The sequence below is a fragment of the Prionailurus viverrinus genome, chromosome C2, assembly GCF_022837055.1.
Source record: "Prionailurus viverrinus isolate Anna chromosome C2, UM_Priviv_1.0, whole genome shotgun sequence".
In the NCBI taxonomy this organism is placed as follows: Eukaryota; Metazoa; Chordata; class Mammalia; order Carnivora; family Felidae; genus Prionailurus; species Prionailurus viverrinus.
The window spans coordinates 98,595,164-98,618,117 of record NC_062569.1 but is presented as its reverse complement, the minus strand read 5'-3'; the positions used below and the strand labels follow the sequence as shown (position 1 = coordinate 98,618,117).

At 38.2% G+C, this 22,954-nt stretch overlaps 1 protein-coding gene across 25 annotated transcripts in view; it reads right to left on the bottom strand.

Moving 5' to 3' along the window:
- ZBTB20 (zinc finger and BTB domain containing 20) overlaps positions 1-22,954 on the bottom strand; it is a 767,438-nt gene that overhangs the window by 341,880 nt on the left and 402,604 nt on the right. For all 25 annotated transcript variants that reach the window (XM_047874794.1, XM_047874786.1, XM_047874793.1 and 22 more), the window contains one exon: positions 12,034-12,081. The gene's annotated coding sequence lies outside the window, so the exon portion shown is untranslated. The remainder of the gene's footprint in view (positions 1-12,033; positions 12,082-22,954) is intronic.

Below are 22,954 nucleotides of genomic sequence, written 5' to 3'. Positions count from 1 at the left end.
ATGCAGGCTCCACACTCATGACCTCATCTACACCTAATTAGTCCCCAAAGACCCTACGTGCTAATACCATCATATGGGGGTAAGGGGAAGGGCTTCTACATATGGATTTTGGGAAGATACAAACATTCAGTCCATAACACTAGTACTTCTCAAGTTTTTTCAGGTCAGACATGCATAGAAAAGGGTAATATTGTCCTGGTCACTAGGATAAACTAGGAGAAATTTGGAGCTTTGGAGGAGGCTCTGTTGGGCTATAAAAGACCAACCCTTGGGCTCCAGCTATCACTAGGCCTCCTTGAGGGGATCCATAACCATCTCACATAATGTGGCAAATTACACACTGGTTAAGACCACGAACTCTTCAGCCCACAAACCACATTACCAATTACCGTCACTGTTTCTGAGCTTCGTTTTGGATCTTTCATAATTGAGCTTATATTTTCTGGAAAACACTAGTACGGAAAGAGGTTTCCTAGGCAGTTGATCAATAACCACTACAGAAAAGATGAGAGAATTTAGAACATTATGCTGGAAGGCATAGTAAAAATTTCAAATAAGGCCACTTTGAAAAAACAGCAGATAAGATAGTTGACTTTTCTTGAAGAATATGTTTTTAAATGTTTATAACTTTATATATTTCTCCAGGTATCACAACAGATGCTAAGAAAGTAAATGGGAATCACCATTTCTTCCTGAGGCAGATACTTGTTTCTTTTGGGGGGCAAATTCAGTAATTGCTCAAAGCTTATCTTCTCAGAATAAAAGCTTAAAACATTTTTGAAAAGTAGGGAAGGAAACAGTTTTCTTCCCACAGGAATATAACTAACATGAAACATCAGGTCCTTTGGTACTCCAATGCGGACAAAATAAACTAGTTGGGAAACTGAGGTGCCTTTTCTTGTAGTATTCTTTATCCTTCACATTCTTCAGTCCAGATTGGATCATTGGGTTATAAGGAGGAGGCTTGTGGTGTTAGGGTGATCTTCCTGGTCACCACACTCTGGAAATAGCTTTAAAATATCCATCGTCTTGGACATTAAGAAGCATAAAGAGAGTTTCAAACTTTCCATCTCATTATTATTTGTGTTCCGGAGCCTAATTAATTTCTATCACAGAAGCTGGACTCTTCCCTGGTGCTGATTATACATATTGTGGATCTTACGTTTCTGTCTAGAAAACAGGCACAAATAAGACTTCACCATGTTTTACTCCAGACTGGATTCACATGGACATAGAAACAAATATCCCCAAACAAGAGCCATTCAAAAGCCTGTTGAACTCGATCAGATATTTCAAATGGGAGCAGATACTGCCACCCTTCCTACAGTATGATCCTAAAGTCCTCAAACTTTTCCCCCCACCTTGAGGTATGAGAAAGATGATATTTAGATTTTAACACATTCTCATGGGTTTATCTAGAGTTATTTGCAATTTCTGGAGTCCAAACTAAAATATTACCCATTGGTTCCCACTTAATAAAGCATGTTAGAAAACACAAGGGGCTCCTGAGTGGCTAAGTCAGTTAAGTGTCCGACTTCGGCTCAGGTCATTATCTCGCAGTTTGTGATTTTGAGCCCCGTGTCCAGCTCTGTGCTGACAGCTCAGAGCCTGGTGCCTCCTTCAGATTCTGTGTCTTCCTTTCTCTCTGCCCCTCCCCTGCTTGTTCTCTGTCTTTCTCTGTCTCTCAAAAATAAATAAGCATTAAAAAAAAAAAGAAAACACAAGTATATGAGGGTAACTGTATATAGGAAAAATATTGTTTTAATTTAATCTTTAAAAGAGTAAATTAAACACATGTACTTCATAAATTTATTATTCATAACAAATTTACTGTAACACATCTCATGCTTGATTGAAACACCAGTATTTCTTATTACTGACAATAAAAGTCATTGGTATAAATTATGAACTTATTCACTCATCCAACAAACAGTAACTGAGCACTTACTATGTGTCAAGACAGTGCTAGGTACAGGAGACCACAGATGAATAAAACAATGTCTCTCCGAGTGTTAACAATTATTGATGTGAGTAATTGGGCTTCTATTTGACTTTGGGAACCAGGCTATGAATGGGCAATAATTCACTATAGGTAGTAGACAATAGAGAAGAATATGCTGTGACCTGACTAATTAAAACACACAAACAAACAAAAAATCTGAGTACCTGTCTCATTTGGGGATCTTTCCAAAGAAGAGTTTTCAACAAGGACCTGGGTACAAGCTGTAATTTGGAAGGTGATCTCAGAAGGCAGGTGTGAAGGAGAGATTGGTGAGTCACAGAGGAAAACAAGGCAATGATAAAAATGTGTCAAAGTAACACCAGTTTACCAACTGGAGCATAATTCCACTTGCATCTCTGAGACTTGTACATAATGCCTCCAGAGTCACCCATCTGAAAGAAACAGGCTGGAACATTTTTTCTCCAGTTCTGTTAGAGAGTTTCTCCCATTATGCTCCCAGGGCATTAAGCTGCCAACCCAATTTCCCCAATCCAGTGTAGATTTATTGAGCTCCCCTAGCCATGGAAAAGATCCTGGGAAAAACACTCCTGATGTGGGAGTCTGGGCTAACACAGAACTGCTCCAAGTGTAGCAGAAATCAGAGGTGAGGTGAAGGGCTGAGGTAAGTGTCAGCCATATCTGCTAGACTAGCTTCTAAAGACTTCTGGGGAGTGGGGCACACTATACTGCAGCCTGATCTAGCAGCCCCTAAAGGATGGTCTGGGGAAGGTTAGAATGACATCTTTTTACTAATTATATTCCACATAAAGTGTCTCTGACTCCTGTAAGAAGTCAAACTTTGCGACAGTAAATCCTGACACTGCCCAGGTAAGAAATAGAAAAATGATGATTTGCTAATCGGCTTACCTGATTCTCTGGCTAGAATGTCAAGATTGGATTCAGCAGTTCTTGTGAAAATCCTGACACTCATTCACCAATTACCCCCTAGAAGTTGATATGTATCGATCTCCCTGTGTTTCAGGGAAGAAATCTTTGAACTGCTTTAAGGAGATTTTCCAAAAATGGTGGTACATTTTTGCATCATTTTGTCATGACTGGGCCTATTGAAAAACTTCCTGAACTCTGAATTCGTGGCAGTAATATCTATGTTGCTGTATTTGGCTTGTATTTTTTGTTGTTTTGTTTTGTATTAAAGTGGAGAAGAAATGGGTAAAGATTAAATATTGTACCTAAATGTATTAAGCTTGAAGGCTTTCAGTGTAAATGAAAAGGTTTATAGGAAGTTATTCAGACCTTTAAGCTTCCATAAACGTTTCATCATTGCTGACAATATCCACTTTAGGTAACCCTGCGCAAGCAGTTCCTGTGTTGCTATAAGGGTGAAGGGGAGTTTTTTGTGCAATTCACCAATCAGGGTAGGAGTCTGCTGGAGAAAATTTGGTTCGGGGGCCCAGAGCATAAGGTTAAACAATAGATACTTCTATGGTGACCGGAGAATTGATAGACCCCTCTTTCTTTTATCATAATGTATAAGGGAAAGAACTGTATCCCTAATCCTTAGAAAATGTGGTGGTGGTGGTGGCAGGTAGCTAATGGTCCCTTATATGAACATATGTGGCCTCCCTGTGACAATGATAGGCAAGTCTTTAAAAAAAAAAAAAAGCTCTGAAAAAAAACAAAGAAAGAAAAGCCCCACAGACCATTTAGGCTCTGTCAGTGGGTTCCATCCTGAGACATCAAATCCAGTTGCACAGAAACCAAATGTCAATATTTCCAAAGCTCTTTCCATCTTGTATCCCACTTCCTTTTTCTTTTGTGCTTTTTCATCCTCTTTCTTCTTCTCTATTCCCTTGAACCTCTGTTTCACTCTTTCTCCCATTTGTGCTCACTTCCCCCACCATTAGTCAGGACATAATCTGTTCATCCCCAAAGAGGCTTCAGTGATGGAAAAGAAAGGGCTTCAAACAAAGCCACCGTCTAGGAGGGAGAGCTCCAGAGGCTGGGGAAGTGCCACTGGGGCAAAGCCTGAGGACAGGGCACCCACTGCTCGGAGGCTCTTCACCCAACAGGCGATTAGGCTTCAGTGGGCTTGATAGCTGTACCAAGCCTGGTGATTTCAAAGCTTTCAGGGGCTGACAAGGACTTGCTAATTTCAAACTTTCTAACCAATTACAACCACAAAGAACTCAGGACAATCATCAGTGAGCAGAATGAAACTGCTGGAGCTGAGCAGCCCTTTCAGGTTTCACTCTTGTGGGTCCGCCACACTGCGTGCAGCTCAGACTCTGCCTCAGCGAGTAAATAAAAATACACTATAAAACAAAAACACACACACTGGGTCCCGCTTGCTGTCTTGTTCCCGGTAGTTGGGCATGGAGGAACCCTGTCCTGCATGTAGTCCGTTAATTTCTGATGGTGTTAATTAAAAACTTTTGATGCTGATTTGAATGGAAAATACCTCAGTGTTTCCTTTATTGAAACACCAAGTTCCAAGTCTTGGATTATTAGGTTAAGCTCTGTCACAGCAGTGAGACCAACATAAATGCTTTTCATACCATTTGACTAATAATAATAATAATAATAATAATAATAATAATATATTATATAAATGATAATTATTTCATTACTAATAATGAAAAGAAAGAAGAGAGACTGTTTAGGTTGAAACTCCCTTATTTCAACCTGTTTTTTCCTTTTAGAACTAAATTGAAAATCCGGGTCCCTGAATGTAGAACATATGATATTTTAAAAATCTTTTTTCAAATCCTTACAGAACATTCAAATCACCCAATGTTCCAGGACCTGAATTTTTTATATTTTAAAATGGGGAAAGCTGCTTAAAATAAGTGAATCAGCTGCTAAGTGATTTCTCTCTGTCTCTTCCCCTACTCTCTTTTGAGAGGCTGAAAAAAATGCTTAAAATGGTATATGCAATTGATATGTGCTGCTTAAGAAGCTTAATATAATTACTGAGGACTCAGACTTTCTATTTAAAATGAAGATAGGCTGGGGCAATAGAAACTATGGGTTGTGAGTATTCCTCCCTCATGAGGTGTGGAAAAGGTTTCCAAACGTTTAATCCACGGAGCAAAGGAAGGGGTGTAAAGTAGTTATCCGCAGATCTCTCTGTCCTCCTAGTAAACCTCGGGAAACCTGGGAAACCCTACTAGTGATGCCAGGACCCAGCAGGACAGGTACCGAGAAGGAAGTGAGCAAATAAAAATGCATCTCTGCAATCCAGTGCTTTTGTGAAGTTCTAAGCAAACCACCAAAACGTTCTGATTGGTTTCTGAGACTCTCCTCTAATTTAATTTTTCAGTCGCTCTTCCCACTTGTACCGGGGCCTGAAGCTTTGGATGTCCAGTCAGAGAGGCCCTATAAACGTCATTGCACAGATGCCCTTTTCTCTCTTGTGCCTTCATATACTTCACTTTCTCTACCATTTTTCATCTCCCAATCTGTTTATTCATGCTGTCTGCAACATCAGCTGAATCCTTGAGGGACGACAAAACTTTCCTTTTTTACCCTGAAGGTCTTCATCAGTCTTATTCTTGTTTTGATCTACATATCCCTAAAGTGGATGAAGTTCTCCATAAAGGAGAAGCATTCTGGCAAATCTCCTTCCCTTCCCTCCCTAACCGCAGGCTGCATTGACCTCACCCTCTTGAAACAGTTTGCAGAACCGGCCTCTCAGCCTGATGTGACATGATGGTGATCCTTCAGCAACATCAACAACAGTCACAGACAACCCTCCTTGTGAAGCACGCGAGGGGAATATGCAGAGCAACAGAAAGAGCTAAAACTCCAAAGGGGACGTAGGCCTGAGCAAACCACAGCATGAGTCTATTCACAAAATTTATGAATTTTCCTGAGTAAATTGACAGGCGATATTGTCTACAAAGGACTAGTAAATGTAAATTAACGAGCAGATATGTAGCAAATGAGTGCGTTTAAAGATGATTTCCAGCTGAAATGATTTTTCTTCCTAGAGACCAAGTTTTTGTTAAACTTAATCCTACTCTCTTCCCTCTCCAGCAGCAGAAACATCTGGTCGGTTTTAGATTCCCCTTGGATTTCCAACTTCAAAGGGAATTATAAAGAATAACAAATTCATGTACCGGCACTAAAAAAAATTAGAGCAGCAGGAGAGAATGGTAAAATTGTCCTTATTTGACTGCTAGTGACAGGCGCCACAGGCAGAACTATGAGAAAAGACAAAGGCAAGATCACCGGTTGACAACCAGAGTTCCTAGAAGGGACAGAATCTTTGGCTTCATGCAAATATGCACAGGGCCCTTAGCAATCTATAAGGAAACTTCTCCGTGCTTAAATGAGAAAAAAAATTAAAGGAGTTAGGAGGGAAGGAGGGAAGGAGGGAAGGAAGGAAGGAAGGAAGGAAGGAAGGAAGGAGTGATGGAAGGAAGGAGTGATGGAAGGAGGGAAGGAAGGAGAGAGGGAGGAAAGGAAGGAAGGAGGGAAGGAAGGCAGGAGGGAAGGAAGGAGGGAAGGAAGGAGGGAAGGAAGGAGAGAAGAAAGGGTAAGTGAGTTCACATTTACCTGTCACATAGTAAGCATTAGCAAAAGTTTGTTCAAAGAATGGCATGGAGAATGTCTTAAGGACTCAGCCTCTGGGTTTTTTATTCTATCTACAGAAAACTGTGAGTTCTGATTCCACCAAGAGCTATAGAAGCCATGTCAGAAGTAACTTGGGCTCCTAAGAATCCGCTAGAACCATCATTTCCTCCTAAAAGATAGACCTCCAAGAGTCTCAAAATTAGTCTCTGTTTCTTCCTTGCTCTGGATCTTTATCAAAGGATGGCCAGAAATCAAAGTCCTCCAGGAGTGGAGGACTAGGGCTTGAATGAACTATTGATATTGGCAGTTGTGCTAAATTATGCTTGACATCACTTTATAGAACTGGATTTATCTTTCTCTTCTGTATTTTCCCTAGCAAACCTGAAACATACTTCTTAGAGTGCAGGTCTTGATATAATGAAACATTAGAAAATTAGAGAACAGTTAGAGAAAGTACAATTTTGCCATTATAATTAGCTCTTACAAATAGCCTCGTTCCTGTTTTATGTACAATGTGTACCACAACAACAATAAAAATAAACAAGACATGATTAACCAATCAACTTGTTTGTGGACAGAGAAACAGTTAAGGGCTAAAATGTCCTTAAATAATTCATTATAAAAGTCTTTAAACTGAGTGTTCAGAGGTTACAGTTCCCCACATCACAAATACATTAGGTTGATTCACAGAGTGGTCATCAAAAACCAAAAAGTAAATTACTTTTGGCCAAAAAGTATATATCAACAGCATGTTAAGAATATTTCACACAAGAGGACAGAACACACAGAAACAATTCCCTGTGGACCCTAGCATGGTTTGCAAATGGAGCAGTCCCCCAAAGAGAAGACCATCTCCAAAGTATGTTGTTTATATCACAGGCTTTGAGTAATTTCTAATGAAGGAAGAGAAAGTTAAGCCTTCTCTTCAGCATTTCCCATGTAAAGTGACTGCGCTGGCTGCAAAATCATCTTGAATGTCTGTCTTGAATGGGGTATTCAATCTTCCCTCATCACTCCAGGTAAAGCAGGATCACCCAGTATCTCACTCAGAGAATGTCATAATTCGTCCTTATGGTAATTGCACATGATGATGTATTACATATCCAATAAAGTTTATCCAGAAAATACACCAACTTCGGGAAACATGGATCTGATGATATAAATAAACCGCTTTTTTTTCCTTTTGCAACTATCTGTGTCTTTGGTCTAAAATGAAAATCCTGGCTTGATGCAGGCATTTGCAAAGGATTCTCTGCCTTATACAAGCAGAATCATCCACCAATGATTCTGAACTTACACAGGGGGAAAGGTGTAGAGGATATGGAGTACTACTTTATTCCAAGAAATGCTGTTTTATAGCTTCAGGGTATATACAGTCACAAATGTAACAACAATTGAACAAACACCAGACCCAAAGGCCAAGCATAAGGAAACCTCATACACATATCAAGAAGCAAACACTATCATTAATAATAATAATTATTATTATAGTTATTATCAGAATGAGGCATTGATGGTTCACTTGGGTGCAGTGTATAACACATTAGCTAGAGAGAACCAAGGGCAAACTTATTCTTATCTTTAAAAGGCAGTTTATATTCTGGTTTATATGACATGAGCTATATAATTAACACACATAAGAAAAGGATGCAGGAAGAAGTGAAGACTTATGCCTTTATTTCACTTGTCTTGTTGTTAATATCAATCTTAAAAATAATGATGAAAAGGTTAGCTGTTTTACAATATGGGTGTTATGGGGTATGGTAAAATGTCTTTGCAGCTTTAAAATAGTGGCTAGTTCCTACCTCTTTCCTTAGAATGCCTGGCTCAATGCCAAGCTATCAGATTGTTTCCTGACCTTTTGAGGACATTTTAATGGTAGTAATGTCAGATCAGGGTAAAGGAGAAATAGAGAGGATCAGAAGACCGAGGGGAAAAATGAAATGGAAAGAAAAAAGTTTGCATTGTTTACACCATCCAGTCTGGCAAATTGTACAGATGCATTCTGTTTGCTTGGGATAGTTTATTGCTTATGTTATTTCTTTTCTTTTCTTTCTTTTTTTTTTCAAATGTGCTTTCCTCTACCAACTTTGGCTGAAAATACTTTGTATGTGTCCATACTGTAAGCCGTCATATTTTTCTAGAGATTTAGTGTAGTTGGAGAAGCTCTTTTTTTTTTTTTTCTTCCCCAAGGGTTATGCACATCAATATTCTAGCTACTCACTTTCGAGGCCAATGGAAAATGTGCTCCTAAGATTAAATAGACCTGAGTAACACATAAATCCAGTTTATACTGATGCAGTATGTTACATAGTTACATCCTGAATTTCTGATGAGTGGAATACACCTTTTGGACAACACACTGCTACTGAACCGTCCCTGACTGCAATTCAAAGACAGCGAGCAGGACTAAACCCTAAGTATAGGTTCTCTATGGAGAGCCTAATTTGCCCAGAGCCCTCATCATCTGTGGAGCTCTGTGCGTAAAGGATCTAGTCTAGCAACAGAAAACTAGATTCTTTAAACATTCTTAGAGTAAACTAGAACAATACATATAAGCAACATACGGAGTGCCCTTTTTTATACAATGAACCATCTCCTTTGACCCTCACTTCCCCAAACACAGTGCTTTTCTTTTTTTTTTAATTATTCAGACTATTAATATATAATTCCTCCCTTTTCAGACTTTGTAAATGCCCTCTTAGGAAGAAACCTTTCCTTTCTGCCAATATATCTTTAAAAAACCCGATACTTTTAAATCCAGTGTTAGGTCTGGTTTAACCAGGTTGGCCACATTGATCCACTATGGGTTGGCTGTAACCATGCTGGACTTCTCGTCAGAGCTATGTTTTCCTTTCACCTCAGATACAGAATTGTATATAACACAGTATATATCCCGTCATGAGTCTAACTAATGCTATACAGAATTAGCAGCAAATTATCATCCTAAGTTTGAGGCAAGTAAAAAAAAAATGTCAAAGAAAAGTTCCCCCATGAAACCTAGCCAAATGTGTGAAATGTCTCTCTAGTCAACCAAATTGTGCTTTGGCTTACAGATGCATCTAAGAATATTACGAAACACTCTGCTGAGATTTTCTAATCAATTGTTACATTTTAGGAAACATAATGGCAGTATACTCAGAAGAAAAATACTCCTATATATAATTATTAGAACTATTTATCTCAATATTTATAACATTAACATATGAAAATGTCCTTGTGGGCCCAAAATATTTATGGACTAAATGCTGTGATGTCTGGGGTTTGCTTCAAAGTAACATGGTAGTAGAATGGGAAAATGGCAGGCCATGAGTTCATCATTGTGCAAGCTAAGTGATGGGTACATGGGAGTTCGCTATAGTAATGTCTACATTCGTGTATTTGAAAGTTTTCATAATAAAAAATTCAAAAATATATACTGATTTAAACGTTCATTCTTTTACTCATTATTGATAAATTTTGATTGATTCATCTACTCTTTGTATGCAAGATATTGTGGAAATGTGAAAAGTAAAACAAAACACCCAAAATGCTCTTGTCGGACACTTAGGTTAAATAAGCAATTCCTCTTCAGGAATGAATACACACACACACACACACACACACACACACACACACACACATTCGTAAAATGACGTTTATAAGAACCATGTAATTACATGTAAAATTCTTAGGTTAAATTTTGAAATTCTGTAGAAAGTACGTTTACAGCATGTTTTTAAAAATATATATATCCTCAGGGAAAAAATGAGAGTAAAGAAATACATCAAATGGTTACTAATGATTGGATTTAAATTATAGAAATAATTACTTGTATTTTTCTTCATTTTACTCCTATGTGTTTTTCCAAATTATTTTTAATGAACATGTATCATTTTAAAATGAAAATAAATATTTATTCATTACTGGATAAGATGTGCTCTCCTTTCCCAGGGAGCTTTTCACTAAAAACAGAGAAACTGCAAACACACAGCTTTGCCCAGATACTTTAAATCTTCATACCTAGAAGCGAAATACACCCACAGGAAAAGAAACGTCAATACAGATTTTATCTGATCATAGAAACATAAAGAGCTTTCTATGTGTTGGACAGAAACGGGGGAGGAACCAGCTTCTCTGCAAGCCAGAAAGAGTGTGAAATTCAGGCCATTTTGTGATGAGATCCTTTAGCCATGAAAGCAATGGGAGCAACAAATTAAAGTTACCAAATAAGCCTGTCCCTGGACGCAGGCCGCTCACACTGATACGCGCGTTTCTTTTTAGTCAGTGTAACAAATAAAGCGTGGGAATGCACATGGGGTGGTGGGGGTAGTTAACAATCCTAAAGGCTTGAGGCCTTCGCTGGTGAGATGGATATGTTCAGAGGTAGATGTGCGACAGAATTAGGAACAAAAATACAGCGACAGCTATGGATTATGTGCCATGGATACAGAAAGTCCCTGTTAGAAAGCTATCTTTATTGCCCCAAGAGATTATTTTCCCCATTTTATGCACATTCATATAAAGTGAAGTCAAGAGTGTAACTTTTAAAAGTTTGGATGAATATGATGTTCATGACTAACTCGGCCTGGCTGGAGCCAGACAGAGTCTCATCAGATGCCAAGCAAGTCACCCCCTTTCGTCTTCCTCCCTCTCATTTCAGGGCAGGCCAACCTCTACAAATTCAGCTTTTATGCTCTTTCTGACTTGATGATGCTCTGCGAATATACCCTCAGTCCTGACCTGCACTCTTCCTCTCAGCCACTGACATCTCAAGAAATCAAGAAGGCCACAGTCCCAACCTTCCGGAAACTTCACAAATTTCCACTAAAAGACATGTAGACCTCAAAGTTTTCAAAGCAAGTCTCACTTGCAGCTCTGGTCTTGGCCCTATTAATTCATTAAAAAGGTGGCTATCCATATTCATGCTCCTAAAGGACATTTTTCCTCTTCCATTTGTGGGTGTGCACAAGAGCAATCAGGTCTGATTTTCAGATTGGTTCAAATGAAGCGAATGCATTTCAAATGTTTCGCCTATCATAGAATAATAATAAGTAGTTGAAAGCATCACAAAATGTGTTTGGAAGGTTCTGTGTTTGTTTGTTTAATGCCAAAGCATCCGATGTTCCACATGGAAAATATCCACATGGAGACGTCCATTGAGGCGTCTCCTTTGGAAATATATATCTCCAGAGAGCCTGCCAAACAAGGCCTTTGAATGCTTCCACCTCTGCGTAGCAAAATCATTGTGAAATGTTCGTTGAAATCTGTGATCGTAGGTACTTGGGATCACATGTCTTATCATTCTAAATGATGGTATTTCAAATGAACAAACTGGATATAAAATATGTACCGTTCACCAATGTCAAAATACGTTCTGTTCAAATAGTACTTGGAGGTGGTGGACACACCACAGCCTTCAGGTTGAATTCTCTCAGAGGCTGGGAGAGGTGTACTTGACTTCTTTGCACCACAATATTCTAGACTGTCATTTAGAAATAATGAAAGTTACTTACCAGACAGCAATGTTGTGAGAAATATCCAGTTAGTGATGGTGAAACATTCTGAAATGAAAAGAATACGGTCAACCCTGGGTATTTAATAAATGTACGACAACACGGTGATCATGTAAAATAACCCATTCGCCTCTCACATTGGGACGGTGCCTCGGTGACACTGTAGGAAGAGTAAAGGATGCTTCCTTTTGGAAGGAACATACAAGGGTGTGCTGAGAAGGTGACGCGTGCAACGGTCTGCATGTTCAGCTCGAAGGGCTCCAGCCAGTTGCAACTAGTTGTGAAAGACTTGCTGCCCATTTCTGCAAATGCACTGTAACTTGTATTGGGAAAGTTATGTTTTATGGTTAATTATCCATGGTCTGTTTGAAAAAATAAATCAAACCATTGTGAACCACCAGGATTTGCAGCTCCATTTGAACTTTACTGTACTTTTGATTAAACATTTTGTAAATAAAAACAAACTGGTTTCTTCTTGTTTTTGGTTGCTTGCTACTTGTGTTCTGGATATAAATATTGCGGCAGTGGTGGGAGAGCAAGTTATGGATTATTTACCCCCTGGTTTCATGAGTTGTGAGTTACTGGCCTTATTCTCCTTCATGAGCATAAATAAATGTATAGTATTATATTCCAAGTCCTGTAAGACAAATGGAACGAGTCAACTGAAACCTTTTAAAACCAAAACCTTTTATGCTAAGTCACAGAGCAACAAAACAAACCCCAAATTAACATTTAAAAAGCTTCTACTGTGGAGCAACGAAATCCCCCAATATTATATAATCTGCATTTTAAAAACTGCTTGCCTAACAAGCAGCAGTCTATCAATAATTCCACATGCTTGTTTTTTCCTCTGCTTTTATAATTTAGAAGCCATAGATGGTTTATCAGAGATCACCTCCCACCCCCAATATCACCACCAGAATGACGCCTTGAAAATAACCAGCATAACTAACCGAAGCCAACATAGATTTAGAAAGATCTGGAATTATTGTAACTAAAAGTAATGAAACTACATAAAAGAAAAACTATATAAATTTGTCTATATTCATCATCCTAAGACTTATATAAATAAAAGAAATCTAAAAAATAATTGTCCAGGGAAAATGAGAAGAGCCAAGATTCAAAGGACCCTGTAGCACAGTGCAAGAGGAATATGTTTGAGACCCAGAATTTCCTAAGTTCCTGACACATCTGCATATGAAACTTAATGAGACCCACCAAAGTAGCTTGCCAAAAATTATGTTTTTTTAAATGACCCACTGTTCGCAGCACTGACCAATGAAAAGGACCTCTAGGAAATACACAAAATTGACTTCTGCAATTTGCTACTTTTATAAAGACAGAGGCAGGATAATAAGGGGTTTCTTATAAAATGGGGTGATCTGTCCATTGCTGGGACTTGAGCGCTGCATCTGACTTCATCTTATCCCTTTACTCCTCTTGTGGCTTACTGCTCACCTGCGTAAGCACTGGGAGGAAAGTGCCACAGCAGGTCCCTCATCAGCTCATAAAAACGTGGTAAAATATTTATGAAGGGGCTACTATATGCTACTATACGCACAACTAGAGTAATTCTGTTGGGAAAGGTAAATCAGTGGCTAAGGGTCTTGTCACAGCATTTAAAACTATCTATTACTAATGCCAACAGCAAGGAGAAGTTAGGTTGAAAGTGTTGTGAAGGACTTCTGAAAAATGAGAAAATGTTTAAAACTCTCCCTAGCTTCTCGCATGTCCTGGGAACATAAGGCGTAGGCCTGCTAGCCCTTCTTAGCCTGGATCCCATATTACAAAAGAAAAACTAGAAGTGGCCTGTTTCCAGGGCCCCGGTTACAATTGAAAATGAAGGCTGAACGGAATTAGTTGGCAGCCATTGGACGCCGGAAGGTCAATTCTGCCCTAAGTATGGTCCAGAGAGTGTAAAAACCCACCGAGATGAAAATGGAAAACTATTCTGAGAAACAGGCAGAAAAAAAGTTCAAAGATATTTTACTTCAACACATTTTCCTCTATTTCTTTTATGATACATGCTTCCAACTATTTTGACAACCAAGAAAATGCTCATCGATAGAGTTCTAAGTTGTCTTTTAAATCGTTCCCTGCATACAGAGTGTTACAGAGCGCTGGTTACTGAGGAATAATCATGTTCAAATTGTATTATAAAGTATGGTATTTTACATGATGCAGGTATATACAAACTGAATTGTATACTGGAATCTAAACTCAGCTATAACACATGTAGAGGGACACTTAGAAAAAATATACATAGGAGTATGTTTTCCTGGTGAAAGACTATTCTGATTGACTGTCATTATTTTTCCATAAACAAATCTACCTGAGCCATAGATTTTTTTAAAGACAAAAACCAGGAAGTGTATTTATAAATGGTTAAAAATATATCCTAGCTTACTCATGATTCATTAAGACAATTAAAGATGCCCCCATCATCAGAGATGCAGCGACATGATAATCCCAAGCCTCTTGATCACTCGGTTGTTGCAAGAGAGACAAATTCAGGCAATGAAACCTGAAAAACCAGACAAAATTCGCCTGGCTTTGATTTTTATCTTTATGCACCAGATTTTCCCATACAAAAGGAGTCATAAATTTAATAGCTAACACATAAGAGAAAGGTAAACAAACTAGGAAATAGCCTAAATCTTTTTTTTTTTAAATGAAGGAACACTCATCTCTTACCTTCAGTAAAATCAAATGAACCATTTCATCTGCCTTTTCCATCCAGAAGGAAAGTATGACCTACAGCAATGTTACTGACCTCAAATACAAGGAGGTGAAGTGCCTCAAGAGTTCTACTCATGTCTGCCCTCTTCCTTGACTGTTTTCACCTTCTCACAGATTACATTAAGAACGATCAGAACTACCACCAGAAGTACCCCTCATACATCTGCTCTTACCTTCCTCTAGCAGATATCCGACAATGCCTAGTCAGGCTCTCTCTACCATTTTGGCATCCATTTTATAACTATTCAATAGGCAGAAACTCAAAAGGAAGAATAAAACAAAATCAACAAGTCCTCCAACCTCCCTCATCAGGTGTAGGTCTGATTCCCAGAGGACACGAGTCCGTTAAATGAAATAAAATATTGTAACAGGGAAGGAAGACTGAAAAACTTCACACAAATCTCACTGAGTTCCCACTCATGCTGGGAAGGGAGTTATTCTAGTGAAAACACGGGGGTGTAGGAAAGGAGTGAAGGGCTACAAAGGGACTAGGAGACATAAAGGTGGTGCAATGGACCCAAAGGTGTTCCAGGGAATGGTGTGACAGAAAGTTCAAAAGGAAAATTCCAGAAACTGCAAGTTTTTAAGTAGAACTGTTGTTTAGGGGATAAATTCTATATGGAGTTTGAATTAAGTGTGTGCTATAGCATCTAGATGTTTTCTTTTTCATTAAGACTTTGGAGTTTGAATGTAGTTTGTCATGAGAAAAAAACATGAGAGCTTTATACAGCCCCCAAAGTAAAAGACACGAGAAAGACAGGGTTTATATAACTGGCTTTTTACATAAATATTACATCAGGATACTTTTCAAATGAAAACACACACAAACACACACACACACACACAGCCGTCTTCCTTATCCTCTATTTTAAAATTCATTTCATACTTTAAATGTTGTTGATTTTTCACAAAACAAGTAAAAACCAAGTCAGCATTAAACACCTCAGAATAATTTCAGTCTTATATTACTTGGAAAATTTACCACATCATGGTGGGTCACAAAATCCTGTTTAAAGCCATTTGAGGCACTGACAATTATGGGATGTTTTGCTGCAGCCTAGGGCAACTAGAAATGGCCACGGATGTTAACTAACTCCCTCCTCAACAGTCTGAGAAAAGGGAAAAAAAACTGTAAGTTTCCCCATCTGTTATTTCCTTTTTTTTTCTTTTTGGCTGTGGAAAAGTAAAATTATGCAAGAGCTTTTGAATGTAAAGGCTGTGTGTGCTTTTTCCCTTTTTGTCTCTGTGTACCGGTTATGTGATGTTGCGTAACTGAGTACAGAGTAGGCGGTTAGCGTTTACTATTGATTTACACTATGCCATCTAATGAATTCATAGCACTCAAAAGAAAGGAACGAGAGGGGGAGGGAGGAAAAGGAAAGGAGGGAAAGGGGAGGGTAAAAAAGAGGAACAGAGGAAAGAGAGAAAGAGCCCATTTAGAGAAACAGTTCTAATGTCCAGAATAGTTTCATTCTTATTCCCTCTAGCTCTTTTGGTTGTTGTTCAGGTCTCAGAAAAAAGGACTTTGAGCTAGTGACCCCAATATTCCAATCTTATTTCTAATGAGGATCACTGACAGGTGAATGTCTGAAAGTACTAATGTGTCAAATGACTTGAAAGCAATTCCACTAAACTGTCAGACTTCTCCTTATGCACTTATTTATGATTCTCTCTGTGCATTTGGGAATCTGTATCTATGATAGCCTATGCGATGGTCCGACTGGTTTACCTAGTCACAGATATTATTTGAAAGACACATGGGGCAAAGAGAAATATGTCCCACTCTACCCATCTCCTTTGAAAACTGCATAAAGGATGCATTTAGAAATCTTTGAATAGGTCACTATTTTACTTTGGAAGAAGATATGCCACAAATTATTTGGCTCCACAGAACTGCCTAAGACAGGAATGTCAAAGAGAAATGGGCAGAACGAGAAAAGATTCTAAACTGATGAACAAGACTTGAAAAAGAAATTTAAATAATTTCTTATATTATGCCTATGGAGAGCACTCAAAATACAACTTTTGATCAGGATGATGGTAGACATTCCTAGTCCTCAGTGTTTCCCCTGCTGTACAGTGAGCTCCCAAATTATAGGCTGGAAAGGAAGGGTGAAGTTGATTCTGCTGCTAGGCATGGGACCTTCCTGTACCTGAGTGCCCTCCAATGGCTGAGAACAACTACTAATGTGAGGAAGATAAGCAGATATTTTCTTTATTAGCAGCCAGCTTGAGGGCAAGGCAGGGAGCTGGTTTCCTTTCTGAATGCGGGTTTGTAAATGGTGACGGGGAAAAATCACATGAGGTTGTCCAGAAGAAAGAACAAGAGTCTGAGGTTTCATTTCTGATCGTCCAATCATCTCCTCCACCCAATTTAGCTTATTCAATATTAAACAGATGCCTACTCCATCCATTTGCCAGGGATGCTTTAATTAATTGACAGCTGTGTGCACACGGTTGTATGCTGAGCACTTAGCACAGTGTTTGGCGCACTCTCTCTGCTCAGCAAGTATTTGTCGAAACAGTAAAATGATTATCGGAGACACGTCACTGTGGGCAAAGTAACCAGAAAAGCCTCGGAAAAGCATATTCCAATGATTTACAGGCAATCTTAAGCTGTATTTCTCTATCATTTATCTGTAGACACAAAAGGTTGATATAGAGGAAGAATCGGGCAGTTATTTGGGGACAGTTGACTTCAGTTCCATTTTGTTGGAAAAAAGCTTAACAAAAATTATAATGCTGATAGCATCAGTGAAGTTTCGTGTTCATTTCCACCAGCCCTTTTGGACTATTTTTCATTTCAGTCTTGGGCACAGAAAAGTCCATTTTAATTTCCATGGACACATTCTAAAGGGAAAGTCATGGGATATCAACATAATTCATCTTTTAAAAAATACTGAGAAGAATGTAGCCATTTAGTAATGGAAGAGAATATAGTTTTTTGGTTTTTTTTGTTTTGTTTTTTTGTTGTTGTTGAAGGGCAAGGCAGGTTGAGTTTTGATTAGGTTATGATAGCAGGGCAACCAAGAATGTATTGAATTCCATTTTCTTGGTTAAACAGGAGTTTTATATGAACAAAAATTCTGGATTACAAAGTCAGAAATGCCATCTTTCAGCTAATTGGAGAATGAGACCTTTAGAGGAAAAGTTGCATGGGCAATCTCTCAGAAATTCCAGTTGAAGACTCAACTAAAAGCGTGTTTGGCAGTGGCAGCCACGGTACTTTTTAGAGAGCGGGGCTACCTGCTAGTCCATCTGGGATGAGGCAACATTTCAGTCAAAACCTTCAAAAAAAATTTTTTTTTTTAACTTCGGTCAATGATATAATCTCCTCAAACTCAGTAACTCCCTTAAATAAGCATTCGGGCAGTATGTTGACAAGACCATCCCATGTGTCATCTCATTTCACGAATTCTAAAACATGAATGAGAACTTGTTGGACCCCTTATTTCATTTATGAAGATTCTGAGGTTTGAGAGGTAATTTTCTCAGGGACATATATTTTGAGATAAAGCTGGGACTAGTGTCTAAAGCTCACAGTTCACTTCCCCACAGCATAGAAGAGGTTAATGTTGTATAAATGGAATCTTACTTTATTTTATTTTTAGTTATTTATTTTTAGCCCGTTCTTTCTTTTTTAAAAGTTTTAATTTAAATTCCAGTTAGTTTACACACAGTGTAATATTAGTTTCAGGATGTGTCTTATTTTAAATGCCATAGCGAAAGATTTGAAATGATTCTTTGATAAGGAATCCTTACATTATGTAACAATGTTCACCTTAAAACTATCTTATACTTCACTTTTTATCTTTAGTCATTTCTCCTCTTTCCCGTCTTCCTCTTATTCTTTGGATCTTTGATTAGAGTCACTTTTAACTCTGTTTCTAGCTCATTCATGCCCATTCCTGACCTCAAATGCTTTCCTTCTCTCACTTTGCATCTGAAGAACCAACTTTTATTTGTTACTCTTCCTCATAAACATCATTATTTTGTTGATGTGCTTTGAGAGCCTCAGAAATCATAAAGGAAGAGAAAATTTAAATTTAACAATATACAATAAATATATCTTTGGTATATATTCAAATTAAAAAATAAAATGTGCAACAGGACACTGACAACTTGTAGGGTCTGTCATAGGATGTTACAGCTGTAGAGACCTGCATCGTCGATGAGACTGGAGCCTCCTGTCACAAGAAATCTCCAGACCACTCATTTTCCACTACACCAGGTCATCTTTCTTTTCCCTTTTCTTTCTTTCCATTCCACAGACACAATTATTTTGGGACTAATTATGGCATAGCAGGAGCAGGTCAGGAGAAATCCTAGTGGCTGAATGTGGCTTCATGATACTGGCCAAACTCTCTCAATTCCAAAAAAAAAAAAAAAAAAAAAAAAAAAAAGTCAGAAAGAGTTGCATACCAAAATTGCAGCTACACAGAAAGTGAAGTCTGAGGAGGTTAAAAGAAAACTTGGACTTTTTTGAGAAAAAGAGTCCCTGGATAACAGGAATGTTGCTGCCAGAATCATTGTAATTAAGATTGTGTCATTGTTTCCTTTATAAATGTTAACTCTTACGGGGTTTACAAACGATCAGCTCTAGGCTGAAACATAGCTCCAAATATCTTAGATTGGGAAGTATTTTTTCCCTCCCTATTCCTTAAAAGAGAAAACATAAAGCAACTATTCAGAAATTTCAACGACATTGGATTCTGACCACATACCTTTCCCAAAAAAGAGTAGGTGCTAATTAAGGAGTCTAAACGTACAGTGAGCTGAGGTGAACAACATCCACTGTGGGATGAAGGACATTAGCCTGGTATATGAGTGAGCAATAAAATAAAAAGGTGTCCTATTATTTTAAAAGGTTTAATGTACATCACTTGGATAGATATTTCATTCTGTTCTATCGATCTGAATAGGATTTTGGCAACGCTGTGTTGAAAAGTCTTTTGCTCTTATTTGCTAACTAGAAAAACTTACAATTATAGGAGGCAGGAATTTTGATGGTTTCCTTATATGCCCATTTTCAGGGTGGGTATTGCATAATCAATAATTTTTTTTAAACCCATTGCTCCTATTTCTCTGGCATTGGCTCTGGTGTTTAATGGCTGCAGAAAGATGCTCACAGTGGTGACGAGGGACAGGAGGAGGGAGTCACAGACTCACATTAAAATTAATAGGCCAGGAGGAAACTAGCATTTACTTAGCACATATTACATGCCATGTACTTCATTAACATTATTCCATTTAAGGCAAAGCCCCCCCCCCCCCCCCCCCCCCCCCCCCCCCCCCCCCCCCGGTGAAGTAAGTAAGATTGGCTTAAGTTTCAGAGATTAGCAACCTAGTCGAAGGGTTGTCAGCTAACCTGCTTAAGGACACAGCCAATTAAAAAGTTGTGCAGGTGAGGATCAGGACCTGTTTGACTCCCAGGCCCACAGGTACACTGTAAAACACCACAAAGCCAATGATGAGAGCCACCACAAGCTCCAAGTAGGAGGTGGGAAGGGTAAATGACTCTTAAAAAGAAACAGGTTCTTGCTTTGCTCTTGGTTCCAATAAATCCCTGTTTTCTAAATGTATATTTGGAAAATGCTTTTTTTTTTTGTCATAGATAAGAAAATGCACAATTTCCTGGGAACCTTTAAATCAGACATTTGAGTGTTTATAAAAATCTCTTTAAAGATTTATACTAAATAACTAGATAATAGTTTAAAAAATATAATTCATATCAAATCAGATGATTAATACATAACAATTTAATGACTGTGTGTATGTGTGTATATGGGTATATATGATTTGTGTGTGTGTATATAATTTTTTCCCTTGCCAAAATTTCTGGTAATTTACTATATACAGTACTTGTCAAAAGCTAAACAATAAATATGTTAAGGCAGGAGAAAAGGAAAGAACAAAGAAAGAAAAGAAGAGTGTGTATGTGTGTGTGTGTGTGTGTGTGTGTGTGTGCGTGTATGAGACGTACTATTCTCAAGCCCCCAGGGACATGTTTCAAATATGTTTTTAAAATCCTAGTTTGGTGAAGAACTTTACAAAAAAGTAATTGTAGCCAAACAGATTTGAAAGGATGAATTAATAATTCTTTCGGCAGCACACATTTATTCCTCAACTTTTAATACATCCTTTGCTTTGTCCTTTCCTCCTTGTCTGCCTTAAGTCTAAATTTGATTGGGAGCAGGAAGGAAGAAATACTAACTTCTGGCTTAGCAGAAGCACGAAACAGGAGAGAACTAGAGTGTCTTCCTGGCCTTCTTTTCTCATCCTTATAAGGAAAAGCTACAGTAAACTAAACAACAGAAAAAGAAACAACAACAACATTGACAGTTTTGCTCAGGCAAAAGCAAGATTCATATCTGCACAACTTCAAGGACTTTCTTCAAATGTTAGCTTCTCTGCATGGTCTTAACAACAAAGCCGAAGAAGAGATGAGATCTGTTTAAGGAAACAGATGAGATTTGAGAGAAAATAGGAGGCCCTCCTTATTTTCAAATAGTATTTAAATGCATGACCAAGATAATAACTTGCAACGTTAAAAAAAAATTACACAGTTAACTCAAACCTGCTAAAAATAACTCACAATACCCTCTCCGCTAAAACAAAACAAAATAAAGCAAAAACTCACAAACAATTATTTTGACTGGTAAAAACAGTGACATGAAAGTAACAGATGGGACAGCCCAGTTTTACTCACACAACACACTCACTAAACACAATTGCAAGCGTACCCTCAAAAATAACTCAACAATGGTGACTTTGGCCTTGTGCTTCAAATATCTCCCTTAGGTGAGTTTCCTTACAGACTTCAAAGGGCTTGTGAGAAATAATGTAGAATAAAACCAACTTGTCTGTAGGAAACTAGGAACCGGAAGGGGCTGCCAGTCACAGCCTGCAAACAAAAGGGATCTTGTCACCTTCGTCAAGTCCTTTCTCAGGACTGGAATAGGTGTTCTTTCCCTGTGTATTATTTCTTGTTGTCTGGTAGTATTTTTAGAAAAAGTGACATATCTGTACTCTTAAGAAAACATCACACTACATACCATCTAAAAACTTTCATAAATCAAATAATTAAAAGTAACAAATCTTCCTGCTAATTGCTCCTCAAAGTTGAAAGACAGGTTATTTTCTTACCTTACACCATGGCTTCTGATCTGACAGTGTCATTCAATCAATAATTTCAATGTCACTTACTGATTTTCAACTCTTTTATTACAAAGACTTCAAGCAATAATGAAATGGTGCTGATCTGCTTGCTTTCACTCTATATAACGTCTATATTTATATGCTTTGCTTCTATTTGGATCTATATTTATCTGCTTTATCTGCCTACAGTGCATCTGTTTCTCATACACACAGACATATATTTATATATATACACACATACTGTATATATATAGGTTATATATAAACACACATACCCACAAAAATGTATGAATGTATGCTAGTGTGCTTATTTCAACAAGCATGCAGGTGCATAAATACTCAGACACATGACAAATATACCAAGAACATAAATGTACATGTAAACATAGTTCTACAGGGAAAAGCGTATGTTAACAATAGGCCTGTCTTTGATACTTGGCTATTGGCCTTTGAGACTCACACACTCAGGAGTGACAGCCACAGACTACCCTGGGAAGGAGAAAAATCTTCAGAAAGTGAAACTATATAGCTAAATAGAGATCATGCATTCTGACTTACTCATTTTAAGATGAAGAAACAGAGACACTGAGAGGTTAAGAGAGAAGGTCTGATGGCTTTCTAGCGGCAGACCTGGAAGCAGAACCCAGGACTCTGCCTTCTCTAGATAAATGCTCTACTATGCTGACCTGAAACCCAATTATCACCTTCTAATTTCCACTCTTTTCCTATTTTCCCCTTTCTTTGCTGCATGAAATGTAAGCAGCCAACAAACATTCAATGCGAGTCAGGCCTGCTTCCAAATGTTATAAATGTGCTATATCATTTAGTCTGCACAATAGCTCTACAAAGTAGGTATTCTTGTTCATGTCCATTTTACAGATAAAACATCTGAGGCCTGACTACTACATAACTCACTCAAAGCTACACAGCTAGGAAGCAAAGAAGCTGAGCTCCTATGATACTCCACACCCTGTGCTGTTCCCACTAGATCATGATGTTTTCCCTTAATACACATCTGAATGCC